Source organism: Macaca fascicularis, chromosome 10 (assembly GCF_037993035.2).
Source record: "Macaca fascicularis isolate 582-1 chromosome 10, T2T-MFA8v1.1".
Classification (NCBI taxonomy): Eukaryota; Metazoa; Chordata; class Mammalia; order Primates; family Cercopithecidae; genus Macaca; species Macaca fascicularis.
In genome coordinates this window covers 102,538,785-102,554,219 of record NC_088384.1, presented here as the reverse complement: position 1 = coordinate 102,554,219, position 15,435 = coordinate 102,538,785, and the positions used below count along the sequence as shown (strand labels likewise).

Sequence of the window (15,435 nt, the reverse complement as noted above, 5' to 3'; positions counted from 1 at the left end):
GGTGGCGAGCAAGATCCGTGCGCTGGGCAAAGGTTTTTTTACATTCATTACATGAAAAGGGCTTCTCTCCAGTGTGAGTTTTCTGATGTTTATTAAGATTTGAGATGCTTTTAAAGGATTTCTCACAAACATCACACTTGTGGGGTTTCTCTCCTGTGTGAGTTCTTTGATGTAGAATAAATTTGGAGTATGGATTGAATTCCTTTTCACAATAATTACATGGATAGTATTTCTTTCTAGTATGAATTGATCGATGTCGAGTTTTTTCTGAGAAACAGTGAAAGGTTTTTCCACAAAAGTTACAGGAAAAGGGCTTCCTTTGAGAATGAGTTTTTTGTTGCCGAGTCAGGTTTAGTCTGTTGCCAACATGAAACCTCTGATGTATAGAGAGGGATGAGAGAAACCTAAAGGCCTTTTGACATGCATCACATTTGTATGGCTTCAGTCCACGGTGCATGCTCTGATGTTGAATAACCTGTGAAGGTCTGTTAAAAGTTTCACCACATTGGTTACATTCAAAGTGTTTATATAGCGTACAAATTCTCTGGAGTATTGTAAATGATGAGCGATGCCTAAAGCCCTTTGTATTTTCACCATATTTGTGGGCTTCCCCTACCTTGTGGATTTTCTGATGTCTAGTAAGTTGTGAGATATGCCCAAAAGCCATGCCACAGTCATCACATTCATAACGCCGGACAAAAGTACAATGTGTTCGGTATTCTCCATGGTGAAAGCTTTGTCTGAAGGCATTCCCAGATTCACTGAGGGCACGAAACGTTGCCAATGCTGGTTGACACGCTGTTAGGAAAACAATATGAGAAAAAAAAATCAGAACTGGACACTGCAACATATACCAAGTTAATCAGGAAAGTGAGGGAAAGAAGAGTGTAGTTACTGGAGACTTTAGAGGGGTAGGATGAGGAGTAGGAGTTTGTGGAGGTGGAGAGGCAGATAATTGCTTCTCCAAGTACAAGAATGATTTAAGTGATCAACAGTGGCGGTTGAATTTTTTTCTATTTCTTTAAACTTGAAATAATTATACTTGTGATTGCAAAAATGGCTCAATGAAATTTTAATAACCAAAGCAGAAAAGCTTAAAGAACCTAAAAAGAATCACGTGAAATCCTAAGCATGGATTAAAGTTTTGTTTTCATTAATGCCCTTTAAAATATTTCTGTGTGGTATAGCAATTTGTGAAAGTGATTACACTTTAAATATTTTCCTTTGAACATCAAAATTGGGGATACTTGTGAGTAAATATACATCTGTCTTATCAATTTGATATTTAATGTTTTACTGTGCGACAGGGTCATTATTGATTGGGCCAGTGTTCTATTTGGATATTTGAGTTGTACTTATTTTTGTTGTTGCTAAGAACATTAAGAACAATCTTAAATCTACATATTTGTTAATTTGAAATATATTCTAGTATATTCTAGTACTGATGCTTAGAAATGAGAGTCCCAATTATATTTTTGGTATATACATGCACCGCACTCAAGTTCTCATATTGCATGGATACACCATTATTTTCCAGTATCTTGATAACCCTAGACTATCAAACTTACCTTTATATAAAACTATGGTGTCATGAGTTCTAGCATTTTTTTGTAATAAAAACATCTAGAAACTGGTTAACTGAAGAAAGAAATTTGAGCATTCCTATACACATATGAATTATAGATTGAGCATTTCTATACACATACAAAATATATGTTAATACAGACAAAAACATCTGCCACTGATAAGATGGAGAACCAGCATGGGTTTCTGTTATCTTCCTCATTCTAGTCTGAAATGCTACTGAAGTGCTTAGAAAAATGTATATAGTGGAATATTTCTAAATATACATGAGTAATATTTTCAAAAACAAATATTTCAACGTGGGACAGAATCAGTGGTAATAAAAGGGACAAAGTGGGAACAGTTGGTTTGAAGATATGGTTTTTAATTTTTTTTTTTTTTTTTTTTTTTTTTTTTTTGAGACGGAGTCTCACGCTGTCACCCAGGCTGCAATGGCATGATCTCAGCTCATTTCAAGCCCCATCTCCCAGGCTCAAGTGATTCTCCTCCCTCAGCCTCTCAAATAGCTGGCCAAACCATCACGTCCGGCTAATTCTTGTACTTTTAGTAGAGACGGGTTTCGCTGTGTTGGCCAGGCTGGTCTCAAACTCCTGACCTCAAGTGGTCCAACTGCCTTGGCCTCCCAAAGTGGTGACATTACAGGTAAGAGTCACCATGCCCACCCTGAAGATATGTTTAAATGAACTTAATGGTTGGCATTTATAGCAACATTATATAGCCAAAGATGAAATAGCAGCATGAAAAACCTGGTTGGAGAATTCTTTTAGAGGGAAAGAACTGGAGAAATAGAATATATAAAAGAAAAGTCAGGATTAAAAGAAAGTACTACCATCCCTTAAGTGTGAGTCCTATTAAAAATGTGTAGAAAATTTACCAACTTCATCATGTGGCCTAATAATCTGGGCAACTAGAGTCTCTGAAATAGAGGAGGAAAGAGGGTGGGCGGCAGGGACCAGAAAAATATTTGAAGAAATAATGGGCAAAAAATTCTCAAACACAGTAAAAACTATAAACTCACATATCCAAGAAGCCCAAATCATGCAATAAGAAACATGAAGAGAATTACACTGAGGCACATTATAATGAAATTGTTCAAAGCCAGCGATAAAGAGAAAACTGTAAAAGCAACCAGAGGGGGGAAAAAGACATTTTGTACATGCACAAAGACAGAGATGACATCAGATTTCTCACTGGAAACACTGCAAGCAAAAAAGATAATGGAACAAAATCTTTAAGGTACTAAAAGAAAAACAACAACAACAACCTATTAACTAGAATTCTATGCCCAGCATATGGCTTTCAAAAATGAAGACAAAAGACCTTTTCAGAAATACAGAGACTGAAAGAATTCATTACCAGCAGAGCTGCGCTACAAGTAATTTTAAAGGAAGTCCTGCAGGGCAGAAGAAAAGGGATGCCAGATGGGAATTTGGCCCTGCACCAAGGAATGAAAAGTAACTGAAATTGTAACTGGTAAATATGTATGGGTTTATTATTAAATCTCTTTAAAAGGTTGACTGATTAAACACAAATAATGTATTATGGGGCTTATAACAAGTGAAAGTAAAATGTATGACAGCAACGCCATAAAGGCAGGTGGAGATAAATTATAGCATAATATATATAGTGTAAGAATTACAAGAACTACAGTATAATTCTTATACTCCACATGAAAGAGTATACTATCACTTGCAGGTAGATTGTGATAAGTTAAAGACAGATACTGTAAACTCAAATCCTAACACAACCACTAAAATAGAGTTACAGCTAATAATCCAACAAAGGTGGTAAAATAGAATCCTAAAAACAACAACAACAACAACAACAACAAAGAATCAATCCAAAATAGGGTAAGGATAATAAAGCAGAATAAAGGAGAAAAGGGGGAAGAACAGATATGACAAATAGAAATCTATTTGATTTAGGCTCAAGCCTAACCATATCAATAATCACAGTAAATGTAAAAATAAAAACACAAGGTTTCACAATCTGAGCCTTTGTATCAGAGAATTCTTTGTTATAGGGGCCGTCATGTGCATGTAGGATCTTGGCATCCCTGGCTATTACACCCTAGATACCAGCAGCATGCCTACATACCCAGTTATTACCACCAAAAAGATCACCCAGACATTGCCAGTTGCCCTTAGAGGGCAAGGTCTTCCCTTCTTCCCATTGAGACCCAGTGGTATAAGCACCTCAACGAAAAGGTGGACATTATCAAGCTTGTATGAGAAAGTAAAACCAAATTGTTTGCTAACTACAAGAAACTCACTTTAGAGACACAATTGGTTAAAACGTAGATGGATGGAAAATATATACCATGCTAACAGTTAAAAGAAAGCTAGAGTAGCTGTATTAATATCAGACAAAATACATTTTAGAGTAATAAGTATTTCTAGGGATAAAGAAGTTTATTTCATAAGGATAAGGAATTAACAGAGCATAATTCTAAGTGTTTATGCACCCACAGAACTTCAAAATACTTGAAGCAAGATTACCAGTGAAAGAATATACTCCAAGAATAGGAAACTAATTTTAAATAAAAGAACCCACTATGATGGATAACTAGAAAACCACACTAGTATAAAAAAGAATATTTTTACTAGTATAAAAAAGAATATACTCATACAGAACAGACAAATACACGAATAGAATAAAAAATTTCAGAAGATGATTTCTGTAGATATATATTTCTGATGGCTTGTGTGTAAGGATGGCATCATAAGTCAGTGAGGACAGGATGGATGCTTTGGTGGGTGGTATTGTAAAAACTGGCTCATTGTTCAGAGAAAATGGGGCTGGTTGTCCATTATGCCATATACAAATATAGACAGATTAAAATGTGAATTTTAAACCCGTAATGCTGATAGGGGAATGTCTTTGTGGTCTAGGATGCAGCAGGCTTCTTAACAACAAAAAGACAATAAGCAAACACTATAAGTCAAAAATATTATGGATGTGATCAAAAATGAAGGATTTCTGATCAAGAGAAGCACCAGAGTCAACAGGCAAATGACAGATTGACAGGAGTAATCATACATTTTAAGCCAAAAAATACCTTATATATAACATATAATTTTTCAATTCCACAAAGAAAAAAAAAATTAGAAAATGAGCAAAGAACATGAAGCAATTCAAAAAAGCTGAATAGTGAGTGGATGACAAGAATATCATGTGAGCTTCATCTTACTGTTAGGGAAATGAGAAGTAAAACAAAGAAGCAAAACTACCAAAATGGAGCCAACTAAAATGCAAATGTTAGCAAGCAGTGGTGAGATGCAGGAAAGAGAAGTTATGTGGGTCCAGTGTAAAATTCACAGATGTCCAGAAAGTAATCTGGGTATGTTTTATCAAACTATTTATAATATGCCCTGTGACCTAGAAAATTGTTATAGATTCTAAAGGGAACATGTGAGATTTGGGTCAGAAGGAACTGTAGAGACTTAGGAAATTTTTTCCATAAAACTGGCTGTGTGATGGATGCATATTAAAGAATACTATGTTGCACTAAAAAGACATTTAGACATAACATGTAAAGATTTTAGAAACAGCCAAGTAGAAAGGTAAGAAGTTAGATGTTTGCAGTGTGCTGTTTAAGTAAGAGTGCAGCCATATATAAAATGGTGCATATTTTACAATTAGTATATGCATTTTTTATTTATTTATTTTTTAAGACAGAGTTTCACTCTGTTGCTCAGGCTGGAGTGCAGTGACATGATTTTGGCTCACTGTAACCTCTGCCTCCCAGGTTCAGGCGATTCTCCTGTCTCAGCCTCCCAAGCAGCTGGGACTACAGGCATGTGTCACCACACCTAGCTATTTAACAGTGTAGAAAAGATATTAGACCAGCTCTCTAGCACATAGGGAATGACATAATGAATTAGAAATGAAGGTTATACAAAATGATCATGGAGTCTTGACTAGAGCAACAGTGACAATTGATTGACTCAATTTTTATATCCCATTTCCAGCCCTTCCACTATCACATTGCCAGCCCTAAACAGGATACATGGTTTTGTTCAAATATGTCACAAAACAAAGTAAACGGATTTGCGTTCTAAAGCCACAAGGCGGCAGTGGAGAGGTCAGAAAAACGTCTTGCAGTAAATGTGAAAGCGACTATAACTTGATAGAAAAATGTTCAGGGGTGCATTAAAAAGTGGAAGTTTAAGGGAGAGAAAAGTAGTTTGGGGGTAGGAGAGGAGTTTGGACCAAGTTATTAAGTATTTAAAGAATAAGCAGGGTTATGTGGAATTCTTGTGAACAAGTCTTACAAAATCTTTAATAAGTGGATTCCAGTCCACTTTCCAAAATGGCCATAGCTTAAATGCATTTGGTATTTTATTCTTCAGATCAGATGGTACTCCAGACCGAAATTCATCATCATCTAACCCAGCTTTTTATCCCCTTTCAGGAGCCTATGAATGAGCTGCCTTCCCTGATGTCAGCACTGAAACTCGAGAAACAAGTTTCTCTGAAATCTCTGGATCATCTTACATTCTGGCAATTTCTACCTTCTGTTAATGAAGGTAGTCATCTCTTTCCAACTAGATGGTAAATTTGTTTTTCTCATTTGTCATTCTCTAACCTAATAATCTAAAGAGAAAAAGTCTCTCTCCAGAATTTTCTTTAAAAAAAAAAAAACCTCCCATAATACTTTTCCGAGCTAACCCGTTCATTCATTGTAATCACTGACAAGCTTTCTGACCAATTCAGCTATTCATCCTTTTATCCATTTGGGTAGTAACTTAAATTCCAAACTTTTACCAGCACACCACTCACTGTCCTAAGACTAGAGTTCTAACAAAAAGGGTACAGGGAGAGTGATAAATGTAGGATAAAGATTCCTTTGGAAACTCAAGGACAGAAGCCGAGGGGAAAGCTCTTCTCCTATCACCTCTTGGTGGGGGTTGGAGGGGGAGTGTCCAGGTTACTCTGAGCTGAGGTGTGAGCTGTGATGACTTCCATCTGCTTCTTACCTGGGCAGGGAACACCTGTCACCTCTCTCTCCATCATCCAGGGCTCTTTCCCTTGCTTCAAAGAGGACATCACATGTGCCTTATAAGTCCAGTTTCCTAAGAAAAATAAATGATATTGACCATGCTGTGGTTATTACAGAATTTAGACCCACATTTTTGGTGATGAGGAATCTTGTTAACATCTCAATCTTCCCAGAACCTCTAAAGCAGTGTTTTTATATAAAAGACCATCTACATTTTAAACCATTCCCTAGCTGTTTCTTAGGCATATGACAGCCTCAGACTATAGTTTTGGAGAATGGTGTGATGATTTTGAAGACAATGGGGAATAGGAAGCTTGTATCATCCCAAGACGAAAATGTCTTCTCTTAAAACAGAGCTACAATGCTTTACTGAAGAATATGAAGTTATAAAATTCAACTGAACATTTTCAGGGAGTTTTGCAGATATTTGCACAGAAGGAAAAAAATCCTCCCATGGGCAATTATGAACTAACAAGACCTTCCTTACCCAAAGACGCAAGGTATTTACAGTTATCCAGCATCACATCTCTATGCAGGTTTCTCTCTTCAGGGTTCAGATGATCCCACTCATCTGGTGAGAAGACCACGGCCACATCTCTAAATTTCACCAACTCCTGAAATAACAATTTGTATTTTGTATGTATACATGCCTCCACGTGGCCCCGGTAGATATCTTTCAAATTGGGCATTCTAAGGAGGCAGACAGGATATAAGGATACGTTCGAATATGTAGCCAAAAAACTATAACAAAGTACAAACAATAAAAGTATTATTCACTCTTGTAGAGTTTAGGAAGACAAAATTACTTATCCTCATGATAAAGTAACAGCTAAGGAAACAGACATTTGGTGTACATGCATGGCTGAGTCAGTAGGGTAGAGCTACCATCTGTGGGATTATGACCAAATACCTCTAAGTCAGAATCGCACCCAGGCAGAATGATAAGGGAATTCGTCCTGCCTGACAGTGTGAGCTGGGACATCGTTCTCTTTCTGCTTCAGACTGAAACTTAAGCAGCAGCTCTTCTTGAGTCTTGAACCTACTGGGTTTTGGACCGGTATTATAAATCAGTCAAAACTAAAGATTTGACAGAGTCTCTCAATATGAGCAGTCAAAAGTTCTTTGCAAGTAATACTAGAACCATGTCAGGTCTCCCAAGTATATACATAAATTCAATAGTCTCTCCATTTAAAAAAATCCATTAAGATTATTTTTGTAAAATGTGATAAATGGATACATGATTTTCACACAAGGGAAAAATGTGACAGACTAGTTTTTACATGAAAAGCTAATGAAGGTCTTGTTCTTGCCATAGTGTGGAGTCAAGTTGTAGTAATTCGAGTGGGTTAGGAATGTCATCAGCACAGATGAGAACAAAGAAAGAGCCCAGAAACAGATGCAAATATAGAAATGTTTACTACCTAAAAAAGATGACCTGCAAGTCTGTTGGGAAACAGTTCAATGAATACTGAGGTAATAACTGAACATCCATTAGTAGGGGGAGAGCAAGATCCCTCCCTGACTATGAGAATATGTTCCAGATGAAATAAAAGATAATTATTGAAACTATCAAAATGTTTCAAAATGAGGATTTTCAAACTTACAATAGAAAAATTTCTTAAAGACTCAAGTGCCAGATAAAAGGAAATAATAAAATCGACCTTATAAAGAGAAAGAAAGCTCTCTGAAAAAATAAAAGGGACACAGAAAAAACAAATTAGTATGTTGTACAACCAACAAGGAACTAATTCGGAATTTATACAGATCAATAAGAAAAAAAATAGAAGCTGCAGACTAGACAAATGCCTAAAGTATATGAATGAAAAGTTCACTGAAGAAAGCATACAAATAATCAATAAGTCGATAAACTGTTCTCAATTAAATGCACATAATATTAGCAGCAAGTCATGCTTGTTTTGGCAAGACAGTCACAACATTTAAAACCTGGATACTATGCAGTGTTTCTAAGGGATGGAACCAAGCCGTCAGTCACACTGATTTGTGGACTTCAAAGTCTGCATAGTACTTTTGGAGCATGACTTGTTAACATCTCAGATGGTTAGAGGTGAATGCCCTTGACTCAGAAATTCTAAGTCTAGATAGCTTTCTTAAAGTTCAAGAATATGCAGACTTCATGGTGACATTATGTCTACCACTGAAATACTGCAAACATAGAGATCTGTAAACAGGAGAAAGGTCCAAAAACAAGACAATTCACGCTGCAGAACACATTGCAGATGTTGAGAATAAGGGCCATCTATGTGTACTGCTATGGAAACATCTCCAAAATAAATTACAAAACTTAAAAAGTTACAGAATATAGACATACCAATAAAAAAAGATCTACTGTGTATAAAACTGAGGACAGTGGTGAGTAGGGTTAGCGATTAAAAAGGACTTTGAAAAAATTCTTCATCTGCATAGTTAAAAAGAACATCATACATTGATAGATTTCTTATATAATTTCAAAAATTAAAAATTACAGAAGTAAAATTTAACTCAGGTCTGCCTGAGGGATGAAAATGTCTTCAGACTTCATTTTAAAAGATGTTTTGGTAAATTCATTTATGATTCAGTGGAATTCTAGCTATTATATTTGGACATTGTTATTTAATGCCACGATTAAATCAGCCTGTCCTCTAATGTAAACATGATCTCCGTCATTTACTCAGTTCTTTTAAATATGTGGCCCTAAATATGTGGATTAGTGGGAAATGAATGTTTCTTACTGCTGCCGTAACAAATTACTACCAACTTCATGGCTTAAAACAACACAAATTTATAATCTTACAGTTCTGGAGTTCAGAAGTACAATATGGGTTAGCAGTGCTGTGTCCCCACTGCAGGCTCTAGGAAGAATCTGATCCCTCAACTTTTCTAGCTTTCTAGAAACCACCTGCATTCCTTGGCTTGTGGCCAGCCCTATCCTGTCTTCAAAGCCAGCAACTTAGCATCCCCCTGTGTTTCTTACAAAGACCCAGTGATTACATTTCAGGCCCACCCGGACAACCCAAGAGAAACCTCCATCTGAAAATCCTCAGCTTAATCACACCTGCAAAGTCCCTTTTTCCATGTAAAATAACACATTCGCAGCTTCCAGGATGGGGACTAGGATGGGGACATCTTGCAATGAGTGGGGGAGATTGTTCATTCTACCACAATGTGTATCTGGCCTTCTGTTTTCTTCTGTTTATCCATCAATGTATTATCATTTCTATGTTATTTTAATTAGCATAGTTTGATGTGTTGGATTTTAAGTCTGTCAGGACCAGTGCCCTCTTGTTACCCAGAAATATGGGGGCATCCCTCCACCTTCATCCCAGCCACCTGACTGCCTGTGCACTGCTCCAGCTCTCCCATAGATTTGACACCAAGTTAAGCCATTGCTCCCTGCACCCCCAACACATGCAAGCTGTTCGACTTCAGCCTGAACTCACTATCCCCGGGGACTCCTATTTTTCAGCCTGAAAGTTTTCAAACAAATTCATGCCTAGAAGACCTGCTCTGATGACTCCCCTTGGTCAATCAGTCCTTTAGTAGTTTGTTGAATGAATCCTCAATCTTGGGGCGGTCATTGAGCAGTTTGTTGAATGAATACTAAATCTTGGGTCAGAGCTTGAGCAGTTTGTTGAATGAATACTAAATCTTGGGTCACTAAAGAAAGCTTCTGGGTTATTTAGGTCCCCTCTGTTGCCCCTCTAACTGTCACCTCATCACCAGAATGGGGAACTGCACCCTTGTGGAACAAATGCAAAATGTCTTCCGCGCTGTAAATTGGTATTTTAGGAAGGAAATCAGAAGTAAGCAATTCACCTGTGATATCACCTCTAGAAATGACCGAGCCATTTTCCTTTTCATTCTTCACCTCCTGTTCTCGGGGAGCACAGACTCCTGAGAAGCCACACCTTAAAATTGAGGACAGAAGTATGTGACATCAGGTACCGCAACCCCCATGCCCAACCACACACACAGAGGAAACCAGAAATCCGTAACAGCATACCAACCTTGGCCTTCAGGTTCTCTCTCCTTCTGGGCCCTCAGGAGAGCCCACGGGTGTGCTACAGCAGCTGGGATTTTGGATATTGGGGTCTCTCCCTATGTGTCAAAGTGTGAGACTCTGTTTTCCAGATCTGTCTTGAACAAAACTTTCCCTGCCACCCACTGAAACAGAGCTTGAACTCACCTTCTCAGATCAACTCCAATACAGCTAGCAGGCCCAGCGCGCATCTGAGCCTACCTATATAGAACCTAGATCATCACACCCAGAACCTTCTCATTTCCTAATCAAGCCCAGCTCACTACCTGTAGGATTCAGCTCTGTTGGTCCTGATTATAGTGGGAACAGGGAAGGATTGGGGAATGCAGGATTGTCACATCAAGGCTTAGCCTGAAAATTCCCCAGTGCTCTTTATTCATGCCTACTATGTACCCCAGGCATGATGTCATATAACACACACCCCAGATAGGCTTGTGCCACTCTTTCCACTTGAATATCTGAGATAAGAGGCCTCACCTGGTGCCTCTCACCCCCACGAGGCAGCTGCATGGAAGAGGAGAGGCAGTTTGGCACTTTGAGCAGTAGGACAGCGTAAAGTAGCACCTCCACTTCCCCATGACCCATCAGTGACCTGGGGGAATCCAGTGTGTGCTGCTTGTCCCAGAAAGGGATTGGGAATAATAGGATGGTATGGAAGGCGGAACAATTGCCCCCCCAAAGATGTCCACATCCTAACCCCCAGAACCTGTGAATATGTGACCTTACTTGGCAAACGTGATTAATAATTGTAAACGAAAAACCCAAACTGTAAAATATGTAAAGGAGTTTATTCTAAGCCAATATGAGTGACCGTGGCTCCAGGAAGAGTCTCAGGGGGTCCTGAGAAAGTGTGCTCAAGGAGGTCAGGTTACAGTTTGGTTTTATATGGTTAAGGGAGACAAAAGTTACAGGCAAAGACATAGATCAATACATGTAAGGAATAGATTGATTTGGCCTGGAAAGGTGAGACATCTCAAAGAGTTGGGGAGCTTACAGGTCATAGGTGGATTCAAAAATTGTCTGATTGGCAATGGGTTGAAAGAGTTAAACTACAGACTTGAAGTTAGTAGAAAGAAATGCTTTAGTTAAGATAAGTGGGTGGGGGGAGTTGTGAAAGCCAAGGTTCTTACTATGTAGATGAAGCCTCCAGGCAGCAGGCTTCAGCGAGAATAGATGGTAAATGTCTCTTTTCAGACCTTAAAGTTGTCAGACTCTTAGTTAATCTCTCCTAGATCCCAGAAAGACTGGGCTGCATTAATGGAAGTTCTCTACAGATGCAGAATTTTCCCCACAAAAGACAGCTTTGCAGGGCCATTTCAAAATGTCAGAGAAATGTATTTTGGGGTAAAATATTTTGATTTCCTTTGGGGTCTGATATCTGTCATATGATGCTACACCAGAGTCAGGATGGAATTTGATCTCTTATTGCCGTAGTCTGTTTTGTCAGTCTCGTGATCTCTATTTTAGTGTTAATGCTGGTTAGTTCTGCTGAACTCCAAAAGGGAGAGGGTATAACGAGGTGTGTCCAACCTCCCTTCCTTCCCATCATGATTGTGAATATCATTTTTCAGGTTTCACTTGACTCCCTGTTCAGTCTGTTGGGGGGCCTGGGAGTTTTGTTTTGGCTTACAGAATCCTGAGTTGGGGCAATTATCCTGGATTATCCGGGTGGGTCTGATATAATCAAAAGGGTCCTTAAAAGAGGGAGGCAAGAAAATCAGATAATAAAAGACAAGTAAGAGCCTCCAGAAGCAGGAAAAGGCAGGGAGACAGGTTCCCCCCTAGAGCCTTCAGAAAGACTGAACCAATGTACATCTTATTTGTATTGATTAATGTCTTTTGTGTCCCTAAAATGTATAAAACCAAGTCTTGCCAGCACCTTGATTTTAGCCCCATGAGACCTGCTTTGGACTTCTAACATCTAGACCTCTAAGAAAAGTTTTTATTTTGAGCCACTAAGTTTGCAGGCATTTGTTCTAGCAGTAATAGATAAGTGATACAGAGAGCCAGAGACTGAGAGTGGCCAGGGATGGGATGAGGTGAGCATAGGGTGAGGACATCTGGACCAGAGGCCTCATAGGAGGACAGTGGGCCCAGATGCTCACTTGCATCCAAAGGCGGGAGTGACTAAACGACCCCAGCAGAGGATGCAGCAGGACTGAAGCCTAAACCAAAGACCCAAAGGGGTGAAATGCCCCTACAGAGGCCAGCAGGGCCCAGCCACCAGCCCCCAGACCTGACACACATTCCCTTGTTCCTTCATTTTTTTTTTTAAGTGCTTCCCTGCACGAAGACTGTGTAAACCAAAAATAAAATTCTAAGCCCTCCAACCGCTGGAATGGACCCCTCCTCTTGGCAAAGTAAATTCCGAAGTTAACCTGAAAAACTAGTTCAGGCCATGATGGGAAGTGGGGTCGGACATGCCTCATTATACCCTCCTGCCTTTTGAAATTACTGAGAGAAGACTCTTTAAGTCTGATAAGAAGCATTTATAATGTATTCTCTCTGAAGCCAGCTATCTGGAGACTTTGCCTGCATGATAAAAACTTGGTCTCCATAATCCCTTATCTTAGCCTAGACATTCCTTTCCATTGATTCTAAGTCTTTAGACAATAACTTAACCCTTTCAACCAATAGCCACTCAGAAAGTATTTGAATCTGCTTATGACCTGGAAGCCCCTGGCTTCCAGTTGTCCTACCTTCCCAGACTGAACCAATGTACATCTTATTTGTATTGATTAATGTCTTTTATGCCCCTAAAATGTGTAAAACCAAGTTGTAGCCTGACCACCTTGGGCACATGTTTTTGGGATCTCCTGAAGGCTGTGTTATGGGCCATTGGTTACTCATATTTGGCTCAGAATACATCTCTTCAAATATTTTACAGAGTTTGACTCTTTTCATTGACAACCATAATTCTGAGGCAAAATCAGAGGAAAGGGAGAGGGAGTGCTTGAGAGGAGAGAATGTACCAGAGAGCACATGTGAATGTTGAAAACAGAATTTAATTTCTCAATCGAATGACTATTTCAGAATAGCCTGTTGTAAACATGAAGATGTGAAATGACCTTGGAGTGGTATGATTATGTTTTCTACCATCGTTTGTAGCCCAGTTATACAGAAAGATACTTACATTTTTGTATACACTGTGGCTATTTTGGCAAGCTGCAGGAAGATACTGAGTGCTAAGCGTGTCCCTATTCACGATCTCATTAACTGACACAGGCACCCTAGAGGGAATTATTATTTTGCAATCTTGTTATTCTGGAGATGAGAAAAGGGAGGATTAAAAAAATAAGCAATTTTGCCCACAGTAACACAGCTGGTGAGGGATAGCACTGAGCTCCATCCTCAAATCCATCAGACTCTAAAAGACCAGGCTCTAGGCCAGCCATGGTGGCTCATACCTGTAATCCTAGCACTTTACAAGGCTGAGGCAGGAGGATTTCCTGAGGCCAGAAGTTTGAGACCATCCTGGGCAACATAACAAGACCTTGTCTCTACAAACAATTTTAAAATTCCAGGTATGGTGGCATGTGCCTATAGTCCGAGCTTCTTGGGAGGCTGAGGTGAGATCACTTGAGCCCCAGCATTCGAGGCAGCAGTGAGCTATGATCACATCACTGCACTCTAGCCTGGGCAACAGAGTAAGACCCTGTTGCTTTAAAAAAAAAAAAAAAAGACTAGACTGTTAGGCTCTTTGACGACATACACCTAGCCAAAGTGCAGATTCCTAAAACGGTGCCTTCCCCACCTGCCACATTTACCTATCCAGCTTCAACCACCAATTCCCTGTACCCTCCTATTTTTCACATTTTATTCTCTGCAGTTATCTGCAAAATTATAGTACAATATCAAAACCAGGATATTGAGGTTGATAAAATTCTCCAATCTTATTCAGATTTCCTTAGCTTTACTTCATTTGTATGTGTGTGTTAATTCTATACAGTTTTATCATGTGTAGGTTCTAGTATTCACCACCATTGTCATGTTACAGAACATTTTCATCACCTCCAGGATCTCTGGTGTTACCCACATTTGCTTCTTCAATAACCACAATCACTGTCCCCCCACCCTCTCTCCTGTCCCAACTAACTGCTAATCTCTTCTCCATTTCTAAAATGTTATCATTTCAAGGATGTTATATAAATATTATCATACAGTATATAACTTCTGGGATTGGTTTTTATCATCAACATAATTCCCTGGAGATTCATCCAAGTCACTATATGTATTGATAATTTGCTTCTTGTTATTGCCGAGAAGTATTCCATGGTATGGATGTATGCCATTTGTTTAATGATTTACCCTTGAAAGACATCTGAGCTGCTTCCTGTTTGGGGCTATTACAAATGAAGCTACTATGAAAATTAGTGTATAGGTTTTTGTGTTAACATATGTTTTTATTTTCTGGGATAAATGCCCAGTAGTAAAATTGCCAGGTTGTAGAGTAATTGCACATAAGATACTGCCAAACCGTTTTCCAGAGTGGTTGTACCATTTTACATTCCCACCAGCAATGTGTGAGTGATCCAGTCTCACCACATCCTTGCCAGCACTTAGTGGTGTTACTGTTTTTTATTTTAGCCATTTTGATAGGCATGTAGTGATATCACACTATGGTTTTAATTTGCATTTCCTTACTGGCTAATGATGTTGAACATTTTTCATGTGCTTATTTTCCATCTGTGTGTCCTTGTCAGTGAAATATCCTCTCATGTCTTTTTCCCACTTTCTAATTGGATTTTTTTTTTGAGACAGAGTCTCACTCTGTTGTCCAGGCTAGAATGCAGTAGTGGGATCTTGGCTCACT

General features: G+C 38.8%; 1 protein-coding gene across 12 annotated transcripts in view; it reads left to right on the top strand.

Moving 5' to 3' along the window:
* The window catches only part of ZNF334 (zinc finger protein 334), a 58,219-nt gene that overhangs the window by 22,142 nt on the left and 20,642 nt on the right, over window positions 1–15,435 (top strand). For 7 of the 12 annotated variants that reach the window (XR_012419482.1, XR_012419486.1, XR_012419479.1 and 4 more), the window contains 2 exons: window positions 1,986–2,226; window positions 5,999–6,138. The gene's annotated coding sequence lies outside the window, so the exon portion shown is untranslated. The remainder of the gene's footprint in view (window positions 1–1,985; window positions 2,227–5,998; window positions 6,139–15,435) is intronic. The other 5 variants (XR_012419483.1, XR_012419481.1, XR_012419480.1 and 2 more) reach the window with 1 other exon arrangement.